At 44.0% G+C, this 17031-nt stretch overlaps 1 long non-coding RNA gene across 7 annotated transcripts in view; it reads left to right on the forward strand.

The window, feature by feature from the left end:
- LOC307181236 overlaps positions 1 to 17031 on the forward strand; it is a 1179595-nt gene that overhangs the window by 520775 nt on the left and 641789 nt on the right. For all 7 annotated transcript variants that reach the window (XR_013826187.1, XR_013826188.1, XR_013826189.1 and 4 more), the window contains exon 5: positions 7459 to 7540. This is a non-coding gene — a long non-coding RNA (uncharacterized lncRNA). The remainder of the gene's footprint in view (positions 1 to 7458; positions 7541 to 17031) is intronic.

Here is a 17031-nt window from a genome sequence, read left to right on the forward strand (position 1 = left end):
TTCCTTTGCAAGCTTGCTTGGTTGGCCAAAAAGGGCGTATGCGTTTTTTCCTGAATATATTCAGGAAAAAACGCATACGCCCTTTTTGGCCAAGTGCATCATTGTGGACGTTCTGCCTCTTTTCCTATGCTTTCAATGCAATTCCAGTCTACCTCCTGAAATCGGTTTCCTGCAATTCTGCCCCGCTTTCAAGTCCTCTTGGCAGCCTTACTTCAGTCTATTTTTGGACGATAGCTGTCATTTATAACTCTGCAGGTTTGTGAATTACAGTGCCCCTGAGCTCCTTTCTTCAACTCGCTTTCTTTTGAGCTGGCCGCAACACCGCAGGATGGCTTCAGGCCCTTATCTGGTTCCGGCACGGCACACTGAGCCTTTGGTTAATTCCTCTTCCTGGTGGGAAATGAGAGTTAAATTTGCCCGTCCAGACACCTCCAGCTAGCCTCTCATTGGTTCTCGCTATTCCTGTTCATCTTCCGCAGAAATTGCAAACTGGGCCAAACAGGAGGTTAAAGGGACTGACTCTCCAAGTCGGGAGAGTGTTAGTAAAGCGTCTGGAATGTTGCACCCGAGTACCAGGGGAGGAAAACTGAGACATATTTGAACACGTCTCCCGATCACATGGTTGATCATACTCTAGGTTCCACATGCATGTTTTAGCTGAAGGAAGAATACCTTAAACCTGGGTAGTTGAAACCCGTGGAATGGGTACCATGCAATATGACTTCAAAGGGTCTTCATTTGCTCACCGAACCTCTCCAATCCTATCACTGCTGCGTTTATGCCCCTGTACACATGCTTGATTCTCTTTCGGAGACATAGCAATCCATAGGTTTTAAGATACTTACTAGTCAGGTACATTCTTAGGCGTTTAATATGCGGTGTTGAGTCCATTTCGTTTAGCAAGGAGTAGCTCTTGTCTATTCCATATTTGACTTAAGGAACTTTATCTGTGCTCATTTCAATCTCTGGTTTTATGCAGCACCCCAACTCACCTTTACCCTTAAGCAAGCATAAGTTGGTTTTCTAAATTTGAGACCCTGTTCTGTTCTGTAATTCAGTTCCTGTGTAGCCAAGTTTACATTCCGTGTATTACTGATATCTTATGATGTTTCTTTTTCTGTGTGACTTACTTCAGTTAGAATCATCATACCTGAATCCACTCATTGTGCTTCTAAGGGCCTGATGACACAGATTTCATTGCTGAGTGATATTGCTTTGTAAGTAAATACCACAACTTCTTTATCCATTTTTCACTTTCTGCGATGTTGAACTTGTACTGTAAATGAGGTTCTTGTAAACAGAGGCGTCCCAAACTTTGGGGTGGCTGTGTCTTTTTGATTTTAATTTCCCTAAGCTATAGGACCATAAGTGGCAGTGCCCTAGGCTCTGTTGCTTTGTTTTTTAGATGTTTCAGGAAACACCATACACTTCTCCCTAGTGGTTGTTGGCAATTTACATCCCGCCCATCAGCATAACAAGGCTCCCAGTTCTCCATGGCCTGTCCTGCCTTTCTGGATTTTACACTTTTTTCAGATGGCCCTTTTGACCGGGGGGAAGTGAGACTTCATTGTAGTGCAGATTTCCTTTGCAAGCTTGCTTGGTTGGCCAAAAAGGGCGTATGCGTTTTTTCCTGAATATATTCAGGAAAAAACGCATACGCCCTTTTTGGCCAAGTGCATCATTGTGGACGTTCTGCCTCTTTTCCTATGCTTTCAATGCAATTCCAGTCTACCTCCTGAAATCGGTTTCCTGCAATTCTGCCCCGCTTTCAAGTCCTCTTGGCAGCCTTACTTCAGTCTATTTTTGGAAGATAGCTGTCATTTATAACTCTGCAGGTTTGTGAATTACAGTGCCCCTGAGCTCCTTTCTTCAACTCGCTTTCTTGTGACCTGGCCGCAACACCACAGGATGGCTTCAGGCCCTAATCTGGTTCCGGCCCGGCATGCTGAACCTTTGGTTAATTCCTCTTCCTGGTGGGAAATGAGAGTTAAATTTGCCCGTCCAGACACCTCCAGCTAGCCTCTCATTGGTTCTCGCTATTCCTGTTCATCTTCCGCAGAAATTGCAAACTGGGCCAAACAGGAGGTTAAAGGGACTGACTCTCCAAGTCGGGAGAGTGTTAGTAAAGCGTCTGGAATGTTGCACCCGAGTACCAGGGGAGGAAAACTGAGACATATTTGAACACGTCTCCCGTTCACATGGTTGATCATACTCTAGGATCCACATGCATGTATTAGCTGAAGGAAGAATACCTTAAACCTGGGTAGTTGAAACCCGTGGAATGGGTACCATGCAATATGACTTCAAAGGGTCTTCATTTGCTCACCGAACCTCTCCAATCCTATCACTGCTGCGTTTATGCCCCTGTACACATGCTTGATTCTCTTTCGGAGACATAGCAATCCATAGGTTTTAAGATACTTACTAGTCAGGTACATTCTTAGGCGTTTAATATGGGGTGTTGAGTCCATTTCGTTGAGCAAGGAGTAGCTCTTGTCTATTCCATATTTGGCTTAAGGAACTTTATCTGTGCTCATTTCAATCTCTGGTTTTATGCAGCACCCCAACTCACCTTTACCCTTAAGCAAGCATAAGTTGGTTTTCTAAATTTGAGACCCTGTTCTGTTCTGTAATTCATTTCCTGTGTAGCCAAGTTTACATTCCGTGTATTACTGATATCTCATGATGTTTCTTTTTCTGTGTGACTCTTTTAAGTTAGAATCATCATACCTGAATCCACTCATTGTGCTGCTAAGGGCCTGATGACACAGATTTCATTGCTGAGTGATATTGCTTTGTAAGTAAATACCACAACTTCTTTATCCATTTTTCACTTTCTGCGATGTTGAACTTGTACTGTAAACGAGGTTCTTGTAAACAGAGGCGTCCCAAACTTTGGGGTGGCTGTGTCTTTTTGATTTTAATTTCCCTAAGCTATAGGACCATAAGTGGCAGTGCCCTAGGCTCTGTTGCTTTGTTTTTTAGATGTTTCAGGAAACACCATACACTTCTCCCTAGTGGTTGTTGGCAATTTACATCCCGCCCATCAGCATAACAAGGCTCCCAGTTCTCCATGGCCTGTCCTGCCTTTCTGGATTTTACACTTTTTTCAGATGGCCCTTTTGACCGGGGGGAAGTGAGACTTCATTGTAGTGCAGATTTCCTTTGCAAGCTTGCTTGGTTGGCCAAAAAGGGCGTATGCGTTTTTTCCTGAATATATTCAGGAAAAAACGCATACGCCCTTTTTGGCCAAGTGCATCATTGTGGACGTTCTGCCTCTTTTCCTATGCTTTCAATGCAATTCCAGTCTACCTCCTGAAATCGGTTTCCTGCAATTCTGCCCCGCTTTCAAGTCCTCTTGGCAGCCTTACTTCAGTCTATTTTTGGACGATAGCTGTCATTTATAACTCTGCAGGTTTGTGAATTACAGTGCCCCTGAGCTCCTTTCTTCAACTCGCTTTCTTGTTACCTGGCCGCAACACCGCAAGATGGCTTCAGGCCCTAATCTGGTTCCGGCCCGGCATGCTGAGCCTTTGGTTAATTCCTCTTCCTGGTGGGAAATGAGAGTTAAATTTGCCCGTCCAGACACCTCCAGCTAGCCTCTCATTGGTTCTCGCTATTCCTGTTCATCTTCCGCAGAAATTGCAAACTGGGACAAACAGGAGGTTAAAGGGACTGACTCTCCAAGTCGGGAGAGTGTTAGTAAAGCGTCTGGAATGTTGCACCCGAGTACCAGGGGAGGAAAACTGAGACATATTTGAACACGTCTCCCGTTCACATGGTTGATCATACTCTGGGTTCCACATGCATGTTTTAGCTGAAGGAAGAATACCTTAAACCTGGAGAGTTGAGACCCGTGGAATGGGTACCATGCAATATGACTTCAAAGGGTCTTCATTTGCTCACCGAACCTCTCCAATCCTATCACTGCTGCGTTTATTCCCCTGTACACATGCTTGATTCTCTTTTGGAGACATAGCAATCCATAGGTTTTAAGATACTTACTAGTCAGGTACATTCTTAGGGGTTTAATATGGGGTTTTGAGTCCATTTCGTTGAGCAAGGAGTAGCTCTTGTCTATTCCATATTTGGCTTAAGGAACTTTATCTGTGCTCATTTCAATCTCTGGTTTTATGCAGCACCCCAACTCACCTTTCCCCTTAAGCAAGCATAAGTTGGTTTTCTAAATTTGAGACCCTGTTCTGTTTTGGAATGCAGTTCCTGTGTAGCCAAGTTTACATTCCGTGTATTAGTGATATCTTATGATGTTTCTTTTTCTGTGTGACTTATTTCAGTTAGAATCATCGTACCTGAATCCACTCATTATGCTGCTACGGGCCTGATGACATAGATTTCATTGCTGAGTGATACTGCATTGTACGTAAGTACCACAAGTTCTTTATCCATTTTTCACTTTCTGCGATGTTGAACTTGTACTGTAAACGAGGTTCTTGTAAACAGAGGCGTCCCAAACTTTGGGGTGGCTGTGTCTTTTTGATTTTAATTTCCCTAAGCTATAGGACCATAAGTGGCAGTGCCCTAGGCTCTGTTGCTTTGTTTTTTAGATGTTTCAGGAAACACCATACACTTCTCCCGAGTGTCTGTTGGCAATTTACATCCCGCCCATCAGCATAACAAGGCTCCCAGTTCTCCATGGCCTGTCCTGCCTTTCTGGATTTTACACTTTTTTCAGATGGCCCTTTTGACCGGGGGGAAGTGAGACTTCATTGTAGTGCAGATTTCCTTTGCAAGCTTGCTTGGTTGGCCAAAAAGGGCGTATGCGTTTTTTCCTGAATATATTCAGGAAAAAACGCATACGCCCTTTTTGGCCAAGTGCATCATTGTGGACGTTCTGCCTCTTTTCCTATGCTTTCAATGCAATTCCAGTCTACCTCCTGAAATCGGTTTCCTGCAATTCTGCCCCGCTTTCAAGTCCTCTTGGCAGCCTTACTTCAGTCTATTTTTGGACGATAGCTGTCATTTATAACTCTGCAGGTTTGTGAATTACAGTGCCCCTGAGCTCCTTTCTTCAACTCGCTTTCTTGTGACCTGGCCGCAACACCGCAGGATGGCTTCAGGCCCTAATCTGGTTCCGGCACGGCACGCTGAGCCTTTGGTTAATTCCTCCTCCTGGTGGGAAATGAGAGTTAAATTTGCCCGTCCAGACACCTCCAGCTAGCCTCTCATTGGTTCTCGCTATTCCTGTTCATCTTCCACAGAAATTGCAAACTGGGCCAAACAGGAGGTTAAAGGGACTGACTCTCCAAGTGGGGAGAGTGTTAGTAAAGCATCTGGAATGTTGCACCCGAGTACCAGGGGAGGAAAACTGAGACATATTTGAACACGTCTCCCGATCACATGGTTGATCATACTCTAGGTTGCACATGCATGTTTTAGCTGAAGGAAGAATACCTTAAACCTGGGTAGTTGAAACCCGTGGAATGGGTACCATGCAATATGACTTCAAAGGGTCTTCATTTGCTCACCGAACCTCTCCAATCCTATCACTGCTTTGTTTATGCCTCTGTACACATGCTTGATTCTCTTTCGGAGACATAGCAATCCATAGGTTTTAAGATACTTACTAGTCAGGTACATTCTTAGGCGTTTAATATGGGGTGTTGAGTCCATTTCGTTGAGCAAGGAGTAGCTCTTGTCTATTCCATATTTGGCTTAAGGAACTTTATCTGTGCTCATTTCAATCTCTGGTTTTATGCAGCACCCCAACTCACCTTTACCCTTAAGCAAGAATAAGTTGGTTTTCTAAATGTGAGACCCTGTTCTGTTCTGTAATTCAGTTCCTGTGTAGCCAAGTTTACATTCCGTGTATTAGTGATATCTTATGATGTTTCTTTTTCTGTGTGACTTATTTCACTTAGAATCATCATACCTGAATCCACGCATTGTGCTGATAAGGGCCTGATGACACAGATTTCATTGCTGAGTGATATTGCTTTGTAAGTAAATACCACAACTTCTTTATCCATTTTTCACTTTCTGCGATGTTGAACTTGTACTGTAAACGAGGTTCTTGTAAACAGAGCCATCCCAAACTTTGGGGTGGCTGTGTCTTTTTGATTTTAATTTCCCTAAGCTATAGGACCATAAGTGGAAGTGCCCTAGGTTCTGTTGCTTTGTTTTTTAGATGTTTCAGGAAACACCATACACTTCTCCCGAGTGGTTGTTGGCAATTTACATCCCGCCCATCAGCATAACAAGGCTCCCAGTTCTCCATGGCCTGTCCTGCCTTTCTGGATTTTACACATTTTTCAGATGGCCCTTTTGACCGGGGGGAAGTGAGACTTCATTGTAGTGCAGATTTCCTTTGCAAGCTTGCTTGGTTGGCCAAAAAGGGCGTATGCGTTTTTTCCTGAATATATTCAGGAAAAAACGCATACGCCCTTTTTGGCCAAGTGCATCATTGTGGACGTTCTGCCTCTTTTCCTATGCTTTCAATGCAATTCCAGTCTACCTCCTGAAATCGGTTTCCTGCAATTCTGCCCCGCTTTCAAGTCCTCTTGGCAGCCTTACTTCAGTCTATTTTTGGACGATAGCTGTCATTTATAACTCTGCAGGTTTGTGAATTACAGTGCCCCTGAGCTCCTTTCTTCAACTCGCTTTCTTGTGAGCTGGCCGCAACACCGCAGGATGGCTTCAGGCCCTAATCTGGTTCCAGCACGGCACGCTGAGCCTTTGGTTAATTCCTCTTCCTGGTGGGAAATGAGAGTTAAATTTGCCCGTCCAGACACCTCCAGCTAGTCTCTCATTGGTTCTCACTATTCCTGTTCATCTTCTGCAGAAATTGCAAACTGGGCCAAACAGGAGGTTAAAGGCGCTGACTCTCCAAGTGGGGAGAGTGTTAGTAAAGCGTCTGGAATGTTGCACCCGAGTACCAGGGGAGAAAAACTGAGACATATTTGAACACGTCTCCCGTTCACATGGTTGATCATACTTGGGTTCCACATGCATGTTTTAGCTGAAGGAAGAATACCTTAAACCTGGAGAGTTAAGACCCGTGTAATGGGTACCATGCAATATGACTTCAAAGGGTCTTCATTTGCTCACCGAACCTCTCCAATCCTATCACTGCTGCGTTTATGCCCCTGTACACATGCTTGATTCTCTTTCGGAGACATAGCAATCCATAGGTTTTAAGATACTTACTAGTCAGGTACATTCTTAGGCGTTTAATATGCGATGTTGAGTCCATTTCGTTGAGCAAGGAGTAGCTCTTGTCTATTCCATATTTGGCTTAAGGAACTTTATCTGTGCTCATTTCAATCTCTGGTTTTATGCAGCACCCCAACTCACCTTTCCCCTTAAGCAAGCATAAGTTGGTTTTCTAAATTTGAGACCCTGTTCTGTTCTGTAATTCAGTTCCTGTGTAGCCAAGTTTACATTCCGTGTATTACTGATATCTTATGATGTTTCTTTTTCTGTGTGACTTACTTCAGTTAGAATCATCATACCTGAATCCACTCATTGTGCTGCTAAGGGCCTGTTGACACAGATTTCATTGCTGAGTGATATTGCTTTTTAAGTAAATACCACAACTTCTTTATCCATTTTTCACTTTCTGCGATGTTGAACTTGTACTGTAAACGAGGTTCTTGTAAACAGAGCCGTTCCAAACTTTGGGGTGGCTGTGTCTTTTTGATTTTAATTTCCCTAAGCTATAGGACCATAAGTGGAAGTGCCCTAGGTTCTGTTGCTTTGTTTTTCAGATGTTTCAGGAAACACCATACACTTCTCCCGAGTGGTTGTTGGCAATTTACATCCCGCCCATCAGCATAACAAGGCTCCCAGTTCTCCATGGCCTGTCCTGCCTTTCTGGATTTTACACTTTTTTCAGATGGCCCTTTTGACCGGGGGGAAGTGAGACTTCATTGTAGTGCAGATTTCCTTTGCAAGCTTGCTTGGTTGGCCAAAAAGGGCGTATGCGTTTTTTCCTGAATATATTCAGGAAAAAACGCATACGCCCTTTTTGGCCAAGTGCATCATTGTGGACGTTCTGCCTCTTTTCCTATGCTTTCAATGCAATTCCAGTCTACCTCCTGAAATCGGTTTCCTGCAATTCTGCCCCGCTTTCAAGTCCTCTTGGCAGCCTTACTTCAGTCTATTTTTGGACGATAGCTGTCATTTATAACTCTGCAGGTTTGTGAATTACAGTGCCCCTGAGCTCCTTTCTTCAACTCGCTTTCTTGTGACCTGGCCGCAACACCGCAGGATGGCTTCAGGCCCTAATCTGGTTCCGGCACGGCACGCTGAGCCTTTGGTTATTTCCTCTTCCTGTTGGGAAATGAGAGTTAAATTTGCCCGTCCAGACACCTCCAGCTAGCCTCTCATTGGTTCTCACTATTCCTGTTCATCTTCCGCAGAAATTGCAAACTGGGCCAAACAGGAGGTTAAAGGCGCTGACTCTCCAAGTGGGGAGAGTGTTAGTAAAGCGTCTGGAATGTTGCACCCGAGTACCAGGGGAGAAAAACTGAGACATATTTGAACACGTCTCCCGTTCACATTGTTGATCATACTTGGTTTCCACATGCATGTTTTAGCTAAAGGAAGAATACCTTAAACCTGGAGAGTTAAGACCCGTGTAATGGGTACCATGCAATATAACTTCAAAGGGTCTTCATTTGCTCACCGAACCTCTCCAATCCTATCACTGCTGCGTTTATGCCCCTGTACACATGCTTGATTCTCTTTCGGAGACATAGCAATCCATAGGTTTTAAGATACTTTCTAGTCAGGTACATTCTTAGGCGTTTAATATGCGATGTTGAGTCCATTTCGTTGAGCAAGGAGTAGCTCTTGTCTATTCCATATTTGACTTAAGGAACTTTATCTGTGCTCATTTCAATCTCTGGTTTTATGCAGCACCCCAACTCACCTTTACCCTTAAGCAAGCATAAGTTGGTTTTCTAAATTTGAGACCCTGTTCTGTTCTGTAATTCAGTTCCTGTGTAGCCAAGTTTACATTCCGTGTATTACTGATATCTTATGATGTTTCTTTTTCTGTGTGACTTACTTCAGTTAGAATCATCATACCTGAATCCACTCATTGTGCTGCTAAGGGCCTGATGACACAGATTTCATTGCTGAGTGATATTGCTTTGTAAGTAAATACCACAACTTCTTTATCAATTTTTCACTTTCTGCGATGTTGAACTTGTACTGTAAACGAGGTTCTTGTAAACAGAGCCGTTCCAAACTTTGGGGTGTCTGTGTCTTTTTGATTTTAATTTCCCTAAGCTATAGGACCATAAGTGGCAGTGCCCTAGGCTCTGTTGCTTTGTTTTTTAGATGTTTCAGGAAACACCATACACTTCTCCCGAGTGTCTGTTGGCAATTTACATCCCGCCCATCAGCATAACAAGGCTCCCAGTTCTCCATGGCCTGTCCTGCCTTTCTGGATTTTACACTTTTTTCAGATGGCCCTTTTGACCGGGGGGAAGTGAGACTTCATTGTAGTGCAGATTTCCTTTGCAAGCTTGCTTGGTTGGCCAAAAAGGGCGTATGCGTTTTTTCCTGAATATATTCAGGAAAAAACGCATACGCCCTTTTTGGCCAAGTGCATCATTGTGGACGTTCTGCCTCTTTTCCTATGCTTTCAATGCAATTCCAGTCTACCTCCTGAAATCGGTTTCCTGCAATTCTGCCCCGCTTTCAAGTCCTCTTGGCAGCCTTACTTCAGTCTATTTTTGGACGATAGCTGTCATTTATAACTCTGCAGGTTTGTGAATTACAGTGCCCCTGAGCTCCTTTCTTCAACTCGCTTTCTTGTGACCTGGCCGCAACACCGCAGGATGGCTTCAGGCCCTAATCTGGTTCCGGCCCGGCATGCTGAACCTTTGGTTAATTCCTCTTCCTGGTGGGAAATGAGAGTTAAATTTGCCCGTCCAGACACCTCCAGCTAGGCTCTCATTGGTTCTCGCTATTCCTGTTCATCTTCCGCAGAAATTGCAACCTGGGCCAAACAGGAGGTTAAAGGCGCTGACTCTCCAAGTGGGGAGAGTGTTAGTAAAGCGTCTGGAATGTTGCACCCGAGTACCAGGGGAGGAAAACTGAGACATATTTGAACACGTCTCCCGTTCACATGGTTGATCATACTTGGGTTCCACATGCATGTTTTAGCTGAAGGAAGAATACCTTAAACCTGGAGAGTTAAGACCCGTGTAATGGGTACCATGCAATATGACTTCAAAGGGTCTTCATTTGCTCACCGAACCTCTCCAATCCTATCACTGCTGCGTTTATGCCCCTGTACACATGCTTGATTCTCTTTCGGAGACATAGCAATCCATAGGTTTTAAGATACTTACTAGTCAGGTACATTCTTAGGCGTTTAATATGCGGTGTTGAGTCCATTTCATTGAGCAAGGAGTAGCTCTTGTCTATTCCATATTTGGCTTAAGGAACTTTATCTGTGCTCATTTCAATCTCTGGTTTTATGCAGCACCCCAACTCACCTTTACCCTTAAGCAAGCATAAGTTGGTTTTCTAAATTTGAGACCCTGTTCTGTTCTGTAATTCAGTTCCTGTGTAGCCAAGTTTACATTCCGTGTATTACTGATATCTTATGATGTTTCTTTTTCTGTGTGACTTACTTCAGTTAGAATCATCATACGTGAATCCACTCATTGTGCTGCTAAGGGCCTGATGACACAGATTTCATTGCTGAGTGATATTGCTTTGTAAGTAAATACCACAACTTCTTTATCCATTTTTCACTTTCTGCGATGTTGAACTTGTACTGTAAACGAGGTTCTTGTAAACAGAGGCGTCCCAAACTTTGGGGTGGCTGTGTCTTTTTGATTTTAATTTCCCTAAGCTATAGGACCATAAGTGGCAGTGCCCTAGGCTCTGTTGCTTTGTGTTTTAGATGTTTCAGGAAACACCATACACTTCTCCCGAGTGGTTGTTGGCAATTTACATCCCGCCCATCAGCATAACAAGGCTCCCAGTTCTCCATGGCCTGTCCTGCCTTTCTGGATTTTACACTTTTTTCAGATGGCCCTTTTGACCGGGGGGAAGTGAGACTTCATTGTAGTGCAGATTTCCTTTGCAAGCTTGCTTGGTTGGCCAAAAAGGGCGTATGCGTTTTTTCCTGAATATATTCAGGAAAAAACGCATACGCCCTTTTTGGCCAAGTGCATCATTGTGGACGTTCTGCCTCTTTTCCTATGCTTTCAATGCAATTCCAGTCTACCTCCTGAAATCGGTTTCCTGCAATTCTGCCCCGCTTTCAAGTCCTCTTGGCAGCCTTACTTCAGTCTATTTTTGGACGATAGCTGTCATTTATAACTCTGCAGGTTTGTGAATTACAGTGCCCCTGAGCTCCTTTCTTCAACTCGCTTTCTTTTGAGCTGGCCGCAACACCGCAGGATGGCTTCAGGCCCTTATCTGGTTCCGGCACGGCACACTGAGCCTTTGGTTAATTCCTCTTCCTGGTGGGAAATGAGAGTTAAATTTGCCCGTCCAGACACCTCCAGCTAGCCTCTCATTGGTTCTCGCTATTCCTGTTCATCTTCCGCAGAAATTGCAAACTGGGCCAAACAGGAGGTTAAAGGGACTGACTCTCCAAGTCGGGAGAGTGTTAGTAAAGCGTCTGGAATGTTGCACCCGAGTACCAGGGGAGGAAAACTGAGACATATTTGAACACGTCTCCCGATCACATGGTTGATCATACTCTAGGTTCCACATGCATGTTTTAGCTGAAGGAAGAATACCTTAAACCTGGGTAGTTGAAACCCGTGGAATGGGTACCATGCAATATGACTTCAAAGGGTCTTCATTTGCTCACCGAACCTCTCCAATCCTATCACTGCTGCGTTTATGCCCCTGTACACATGCTTGATTCTCTTTCGGAGACATAGCAATCCATAGGTTTTAAGATACTTACTAGTCAGGTACATTCTTAGGCGTTTAATATGCGGTGTTGAGTCCATTTCGTTTAGCAAGGAGTAGCTCTTGTCTATTCCATATTTGACTTAAGGAACTTTATCTGTGCTCATTTCAATCTCTGGTTTTATGCAGCACCCCAACTCACCTTTACCCTTAAGCAAGCATAAGTTGGTTTTCTAAATTTGAGACCCTGTTCTGTTCTGTAATTCAGTTCCTGTGTAGCCAAGTTTACATTCCGTGTATTACTGATATCTTATGATGTTTCTTTTTCTGTGTGACTTACTTCAGTTAGAATCATCATACCTGAATCCACTCATTGTGCTTCTAAGGGCCTGATGACACAGATTTCATTGCTGAGTGATATTGCTTTGTAAGTAAATACCACAACTTCTTTATCCATTTTTCACTTTCTGCGATGTTGAACTTGTACTGTAAATGAGGTTCTTGTAAACAGAGGCGTCCCAAACTTTGGGGTGGCTGTGTCTTTTTGATTTTAATTTCCCTAAGCTATAGGACCATAAGTGGCAGTGCCCTAGGCTCTGTTGCTTTGTTTTTTAGATGTTTCAGGAAACACCATACACTTCTCCCTAGTGGTTGTTGGCAATTTACATCCCGCCCATCAGCATAACAAGGCTCCCAGTTCTCCATGGCCTGTCCTGCCTTTCTGGATTTTACACTTTTTTCAGATGGCCCTTTTGACCGGGGGGAAGTGAGACTTCATTGTAGTGCAGATTTCCTTTGCAAGCTTGCTTGGTTGGCCAAAAAGGGCGTATGCGTTTTTTCCTGAATATATTCAGGAAAAAACGCATACGCCCTTTTTGGCCAAGTGCATCATTGTGGACGTTCTGCCTCTTTTCCTATGCTTTCAATGCAATTCCAGTCTACCTCCTGAAATCGGTTTCCTGCAATTCTGCCCCGCTTTCAAGTCCTCTTGGCAGCCTTACTTCAGTCTATTTTTGGAAGATAGCTGTCATTTATAACTCTGCAGGTTTGTGAATTACAGTGCCCCTGAGCTCCTTTCTTCAACTCGCTTTCTTGTGACCTGGCCGCAACACCACAGGATGGCTTCAGGCCCTAATCTGGTTCCGGCCCGGCATGCTGAACCTTTGGTTAATTCCTCTTCCTGGTGGGAAATGAGAGTTAAATTTGCCCGTCCAGACACCTCCAGCTAGCCTCTCATTGGTTCTCGCTATTCCTGTTCATCTTCCGCAGAAATTGCAAACTGGGCCAAACAGGAGGTTAAAGGGACTGACTCTCCAAGTCGGGAGAGTGTTAGTAAAGCGTCTGGAATGTTGCACCCGAGTACCAGGGGAGGAAAACTGAGACATATTTGAACACGTCTCCCGTTCACATGGTTGATCATACTCTAGGATCCACATGCATGTATTAGCTGAAGGAAGAATACCTTAAACCTGGGTAGTTGAAACCCGTGGAATGGGTACCATGCAATATGACTTCAAAGGGTCTTCATTTGCTCACCGAACCTCTCCAATCCTATCACTGCTGCGTTTATGCCCCTGTACACATGCTTGATTCTCTTTCGGAGACATAGCAATCCATAGGTTTTAAGATACTTACTAGTCAGGTACATTCTTAGGCGTTTAATATGGGGTGTTGAGTCCATTTCGTTGAGCAAGGAGTAGCTCTTGTCTATTCCATATTTGGCTTAAGGAACTTTATCTGTGCTCATTTCAATCTCTGGTTTTATGCAGCACCCCAACTCACCTTTACCCTTAAGCAAGCATAAGTTGGTTTTCTAAATTTGAGACCCTGTTCTGTTCTGTAATTCATTTCCTGTGTAGCCAAGTTTACATTCCGTGTATTACTGATATCTCATGATGTTTCTTTTTCTGTGTGACTCTTTTAAGTTAGAATCATCATACCTGAATCCACTCATTGTGCTGCTAAGGGCCTGATGACACAGATTTCATTGCTGAGTGATATTGCTTTGTAAGTAAATACCACAACTTCTTTATCCATTTTTCACTTTCTGCGATGTTGAACTTGTACTGTAAACGAGGTTCTTGTAAACAGAGGCGTCCCAAACTTTGGGGTGGCTGTGTCTTTTTGATTTTAATTTCCCTAAGCTATAGGACCATAAGTGGCAGTGCCCTAGGCTCTGTTGCTTTGTTTTTTAGATGTTTCAGGAAACACCATACACTTCTCCCTAGTGGTTGTTGGCAATTTACATCCCGCCCATCAGCATAACAAGGCTCCCAGTTCTCCATGGCCTGTCCTGCCTTTCTGGATTTTACACTTTTTTCAGATGGCCCTTTTGACCGGGGGGAAGTGAGACTTCATTGTAGTGCAGATTTCCTTTGCAAGCTTGCTTGGTTGGCCAAAAAGGGCGTATGCGTTTTTTCCTGAATATATTCAGGAAAAAACGCATACGCCCTTTTTGGCCAAGTGCATCATTGTGGACGTTCTGCCTCTTTTCCTATGCTTTCAATGCAATTCCAGTCTACCTCCTGAAATCGGTTTCCTGCAATTCTGCCCCGCTTTCAAGTCCTCTTGGCAGCCTTACTTCAGTCTATTTTTGGACGATAGCTGTCATTTATAACTCTGCAGGTTTGTGAATTACAGTGCCCCTGAGCTCCTTTCTTCAACTCGCTTTCTTGTTACCTGGCCGCAACACCGCAAGATGGCTTCAGGCCCTAATCTGGTTCCGGCCCGGCATGCTGAGCCTTTGGTTAATTCCTCTTCCTGGTGGGAAATGAGAGTTAAATTTGCCCGTCCAGACACCTCCAGCTAGCCTCTCATTGGTTCTCGCTATTCCTGTTCATCTTCCGCAGAAATTGCAAACTGGGACAAACAGGAGGTTAAAGGGACTGACTCTCCAAGTCGGGAGAGTGTTAGTAAAGCGTCTGGAATGTTGCACCCGAGTACCAGGGGAGGAAAACTGAGACATATTTGAACACGTCTCCCGTTCACATGGTTGATCATACTCTGGGTTCCACATGCATGTTTTAGCTGAAGGAAGAATACCTTAAACCTGGAGAGTTGAGACCCGTGGAATGGGTACCATGCAATATGACTTCAAAGGGTCTTCATTTGCTCACCGAACCTCTCCAATCCTATCACTGCTGCGTTTATTCCCCTGTACACATGCTTGATTCTCTTTTGGAGACATAGCAATCCATAGGTTTTAAGATACTTACTAGTCAGGTACATTCTTAGGGGTTTAATATGGGGTTTTGAGTCCATTTCGTTGAGCAAGGAGTAGCTCTTGTCTATTCCATATTTGGCTTAAGGAACTTTATCTGTGCTCATTTCAATCTCTGGTTTTATGCAGCACCCCAACTCACCTTTCCCCTTAAGCAAGCATAAGTTGGTTTTCTAAATTTGAGACCCTGTTCTGTTTTGGAATGCAGTTCCTGTGTAGCCAAGTTTACATTCCGTGTATTAGTGATATCTTATGATGTTTCTTTTTCTGTGTGACTTATTTCAGTTAGAATCATCGTACCTGAATCCACTCATTATGCTGCTACGGGCCTGATGACATAGATTTCATTGCTGAGTGATACTGCATTGTACGTAAGTACCACAAGTTCTTTATCCATTTTTCACTTTCTGCGATGTTGAACTTGTACTGTAAACGAGGTTCTTGTAAACAGAGGCGTCCCAAACTTTGGGGTGGCTGTGTCTTTTTGATTTTAATTTCCCTAAGCTATAGGACCATAAGTGGCAGTGCCCTAGGCTCTGTTGCTTTGTTTTTTAGATGTTTCAGGAAACACCATACACTTCTCCCGAGTGTCTGTTGGCAATTTACATCCCGCCCATCAGCATAACAAGGCTCCCAGTTCTCCATGGCCTGTCCTGCCTTTCTGGATTTTACACTTTTTTCAGATGGCCCTTTTGACCGGGGGGAAGTGAGACTTCATTGTAGTGCAGATTTCCTTTGCAAGCTTGCTTGGTTGGCCAAAAAGGGCGTATGCGTTTTTTCCTGAATATATTCAGGAAAAAACGCATACGCCCTTTTTGGCCAAGTGCATCATTGTGGACGTTCTGCCTCTTTTCCTATGCTTTCAATGCAATTCCAGTCTACCTCCTGAAATCGGTTTCCTGCAATTCTGCCCCGCTTTCAAGTCCTCTTGGCAGCCTTACTTCAGTCTATTTTTGGACGATAGCTGTCATTTATAACTCTGCAGGTTTGTGAATTACAGTGCCCCTGAGCTCCTTTCTTCAACTCGCTTTCTTGTGACCTGGCCGCAACACCGCAGGATGGCTTCAGGCCCTAATCTGGTTCCGGCACGGCACGCTGAGCCTTTGGTTAATTCCTCCTCCTGGTGGGAAATGAGAGTTAAATTTGCCCGTCCAGACACCTCCAGCTAGCCTCTCATTGGTTCTCGCTATTCCTGTTCATCTTCCACAGAAATTGCAAACTGGGCCAAACAGGAGGTTAAAGGGACTGACTCTCCAAGTGGGGAGAGTGTTAGTAAAGCATCTGGAATGTTGCACCCGAGTACCAGGGGAGGAAAACTGAGACATATTTGAACACGTCTCCCGATCACATGGTTGATCATACTCTAGGTTGCACATGCATGTTTTAGCTGAAGGAAGAATACCTTAAACCTGGGTAGTTGAAACCCGTGGAATGGGTACCATGCAATATGACTTCAAAGGGTCTTCATTTGCTCACCGAACCTCTCCAATCCTATCACTGCTTTGTTTATGCCTCTGTACACATGCTTGATTCTCTTTCGGAGACATAGCAATCCATAGGTTTTAAGATACTTACTAGTCAGGTACATTCTTAGGCGTTTAATATGGGGTGTTGAGTCCATTTCGTTGAGCAAGGAGTAGCTCTTGTCTATTCCATATTTGGCTTAAGGAACTTTATCTGTGCTCATTTCAATCTCTGGTTTTATGCAGCACCCCAACTCACCTTTACCCTTAAGCAAGAATAAGTTGGTTTTCTAAATGTGAGACCCTGTTCTGTTCTGTAATTCAGTTCCTGTGTAGCCAAGTTTACATTCCGTGTATTAGTGATATCTTATGATGTTTCTTTTTCTGTGTGACTTATTTCACTTAGAATCATCATACCTGAATCCACGCATTGTGCTGATAAGGGCCTGATGACACAGATTTCATTGCTGAGTGATATTGCTTTGTAAGTAAATACCACAA

The sequence above is a fragment of the Stenella coeruleoalba genome (genome assembly GCF_951394435.1).
Source record: "Stenella coeruleoalba genome assembly, contig: scaffold_98, whole genome shotgun sequence".
In the NCBI taxonomy this organism is placed as follows: domain Eukaryota; kingdom Metazoa; phylum Chordata; class Mammalia; order Artiodactyla; family Delphinidae; genus Stenella; species Stenella coeruleoalba.